Here is a 4,371-nt window from a genome sequence, read left to right as displayed (position 1 = left end):
ATATGGATGGATGATTGGATGGTTGGATGGATGGATGGATGGATGGAATCCAGTTTTTTCTTTTGTCTCAAAACGTAAACATATCAATAACAACATTAACAACCATTAGATGTTTTTAGTTTTATAATTTCACACCTACTGGCCAGAAAAGCCCCCTCCAACAAACATAAAGTGGCCCATGGGCCACCAGTTGATAATGACAATTGCAGCAGGTGTTGCTGCTCTGGACACATTTAATTTAGTGACCGAAGGGGCAGAAATGGCTCTTTTGATCGTAAATGTTGCAGCAGACCCCTGAACCAAACTTTATCAAAGCTAATGCCACTTGTAATCACGGCCTTTTCTTGTCTTTGTTTTATGACTGAAACAGGCACGACGGCCTGTAAGGCCAGGCAACAACTACTGGTAACTATTAGACGACACATCACATCAAAAATCACATCGGTCCCTTTAACAGCAGCCTCGTGCAGACACTGCCAGCCCTGACGGAGACTGGAAAAAAAATCGGACTCCGAGTTTCAGTCTTTTTCCTTGTGAGCTATTTTCAGCATGCATTGGAAGGCATGTGGGAGGGGGGCCTGAAAAAAGACACTTGTATATAGCTCACACATAAAAAGTACACATTCACAAAAAACCCTGACATTTTCACTAACGCTAATGTGTACTGAATTGGTGGTAAATTTGATCTTTTTTGGAGGGGCTGCTGGAAAGCCGGCGGCTTAGAAGCCTCCTTGAGTCTGTGGAAGGTCGCCAAGCCTTGTAGATACACACACACACGTGATACATCATACTCACACGTCTTCAGTCTCTAACAAACACAAACAGCTGCGCACAATAACCCAACCCACTGAAATTTTCAGGAGTGACATCAATCCAATAAGCCCGGCCTATCAGGGATGGAGCAGTGCACCACAACACAGCTGCTCTCTCCATCTTCCCGCTAACCCATTTCCCCTCCTGGCTTCCTTCTTAACTCCAGCTCAGCAAAGCAGAGAGATGACAATTTTGTTTTAGCCGGATGAATCTGTGGTTTGTCATGACCCAAATCTTCATTTTTTGTTGCTGCTTTAAAAAAAAAAGTCATAGAGTTAGGAAATGTTATTCGTGTCAGGGAATTGCTTCCAATCGTTTTCTGCTCCTATTCATATTATATTATTATTATTTGTATGTTTTCATTATTTCTTGTAATCTCAAAGAGCTGAAGCAAGACGGTAATAGGATTCCTCTGCTCCCCCTTTCAGCATTTATACAAATGAATCCCATTAGATCAGCCTGATATGGGATGCCATTTGTAAAGTTGCACAGTCAAAAATTAACATCAATATTTTTGGTTTATTTAGCTATTAATAATAAAAAAATATATATAGTTTTTTTTTTCAAAGTCATATTTTCACCATGTTATTCATACATTTATAGATGTCATAGTTCCCAACTAAATATTTAATTTACAACATAAATATTTAGGTTATAAACTAAATACTTAACTTGCAAGTTAACTATTTAGTTAATAAACTAAATATTTAGGTGTAAATTAAATATATAATTTACGCTTAAATAATTAGTTTACTAACTACATATTTAATTTCTAAGCTAAACATTTAATTCCTAAACAAAAAATTTAATTTGCTAACTAAATATTTAGCTCGGACCTAAATATTTAACTAGCAAGTTAAATATTTAGCTACCAAGCTACCAAGTTAAATATTTAACTAGAGAGTTACATATTTAGGTCCGAGGTAAATATTTAGTTAGCAAATTAAATATTTACTTTGGAAATTAAATGCTTATTTTGTAAAATATATATTTAGGTCCAAGCTAAATATTTAGTTAGCAAATTAAATATTTAGGAATTAAACGTTTAGCTTAGAAATTAAATATTTAGTTAGTAAACTAAATATTTAGGTGTAAATTAAATATTTAGTTTATACTAAAATATTTAGTTTACTAACAAAATATTTAGGTATAAATTAAATATTTAATGTACACCTAAATATTTAGTTTACTAACTAAATATTTAACTTGCAAGTTAAGTATTTAGTTTGTAAACTAAATATTTATCTTGTAAATTAAATATTTAGTTGGGAACTATGACATTTATAAATGTATGAATAATATGGTGAAAATATGACTTTGAAAAAAAAAAACTTTTTTCGTATTCAAAACTAAATAAACCAAAATACTGATGTAAATTTTTGACTGTGCAACTTTACAAACGGCACCCTACAGCCTGATCAAACTTGAATTCCTTTTAAGTGCTACAAGACAGTGGCAGGACCAGGAGGAGCTCATGCCACTGTCTCTGTGGGTCATTAAGGTTCACTTCGGGCCCGGTTTATCTCTGCTAATGTGTCAAATCAGCCGAGGCGAGATGCATTCGGCTGCAAGGCTGAATCCAGAGATCTCAAAGGGCTCGGAGTGCTAAATGTGATCGGACATCTTGTGATGGACCTTTTCTGGCTTTTGTTTCCAAAAGCCAAGTTTCCTCCCAGCTGAGGGGAAAGGTCTGATCTTGCAGGACTCGGATGGATGTGCTTGCTTTCCAACTTGATACCCCAAGACCTCCTGTCACTCGCTTACGAGCTCATTTATGGGATGGATATTCACCTCCTGACAGGAATATATGGAGTGCTAGCTGCAGGATGCACCCTCACCTTTGACCCCTTGTAGCCTATATGAGTCTACATGTGTTCCTTCTTGTCACTATGTGTTTATACTGGTGGTATTAAAAACACACGATAATATTCCAGTGATTCACTTCTTGAAGGCGTGCATATCGCTCAGCATCTTTCATACAACAGTGTTCAACTAAGATCATGTATCATGTCCTGCTGCTGTTATTACTCCTTGTCACTAGAGGGCACATGTGTGAAAGCATTGAGCTGAAGAGACTGTTGTGTCTCATGCAATATTGCAACACTATGCATGATCTGTAAGTGCTTGGAGTATGTGCTGTGATTGCACCAAGTTTTAGCTCAGTATTTGTTTATCTCACTGAGCTATAGCAGTTTGTGTGTTGGCTAAGTTTGATTAGCTGTGGTGGCCATCATGAATGTAATTGACTTCGAAAGTTACTCAGTTGGAAAAAGTCTATCTAATGAGAGCAATATAAAAGTTTCTTTCAAATACATCCAGTGGTTAATGAGATATTTTGCTAACAGACAAGTTGACTCTAACAGTTAATGCCAAGGTTTTAAGCATAGCTCGTGCACGATGTTTTGAACTCAGACCATGAGTTGGCGACGATGCTCAGCCACTACCACACCAAAAGCTGGCTCAGTATTTGTAAAATTCGCTGAGGTATAGCCATTTTTTTGTATTTTTAGGTGAACTGGCTGTGACGGCCATCTTAAACTGAGTTGAAGCCAAGTCTGTAGACTTCAACTGAACAAGCACTGTCTTAATAGTTTCAATAAAATCCCTTCAGTGATTCTTGGAGTATTTAGCTAACGGTGCAGACAGCACACAAAGCAAAAAACACCATCGCTCATTCTGATCCAATGACGCGTACAAAAAAAATAACTGAAACCATCTTTTAATATACGCTCGAACTTATGTTTAATTTTCGTACTTATTTGTTCAGATAAATAAATAAGAAGACGTTCGAGTTACTTAATCCCTCTGCTCTGCCTGGCAGGCATTTCGAGCCGTCGGCAGTAATTTACATCATGCAGCAGAAGGATTTCCACTAGTGTCATATCCATGAGATTATACAACATCTTATAATCTTATATATCTTAGCCACAGGGAGGATTGCAGTTATAAAGCTCTGCAACCAGAAAGGGGATGGAGCGTCTCCCATCGATTTAAAGGTGTCCGACAGTCCACGACAGCAGTAATTCTGCAATATGGGCAGTCAGTAGCTCTGTAAAGATCCCCTTCCAAGAGAACGACATAGACTCACTCAGGCTGATACAGACAAGGCCACAGCTGCCACCAGCGGCTCCACCACCCACATCCCATCATAGGATCTCACCTACTCACATTTCTCCACTTCATCCCTTTGTTTGCAGCGGAAGTCGTGTAAGTTCTGTCTCTGGAAGAGTTCAGTTAAAACAATGTTGTTTCCGTAAAACCATCAAGTTTTTAGAAGTTCATTTTTTTATCAGCATGGATTGGACCTTTAGCTACTGCAGCAAATGAATGTTGCAGCTTTAGCTGATTTGTTCTTATTTCTTCCCTGACCATGTCAGTTGGAAGACACCAAGTTGATATCGGTCATTTTTTAATTTTTATTTCCACTCTAGCTGTAAAATCAGACTCGGCTCCAGAAGAATTTAGCTGGGGGTGTTTATATTTATATAATGAACTTCTAAAAACTTGATGTTTTTACGGAAACAACATTGTTTTAACTGAACTCTTCCAGAGACAGAA

This window comes from Nematolebias whitei, chromosome 22 (genome assembly GCF_014905685.2).
Source record: "Nematolebias whitei isolate Nwh7 chromosome 22, NemWhi1, whole genome shotgun sequence".
Taxonomy (NCBI): domain Eukaryota; kingdom Metazoa; phylum Chordata; class Actinopteri; order Cyprinodontiformes; family Rivulidae; genus Nematolebias; species Nematolebias whitei.
The sequence above is the reverse complement of the archived record's forward strand: the minus strand, read 5'-3'. Positions refer to the sequence as shown.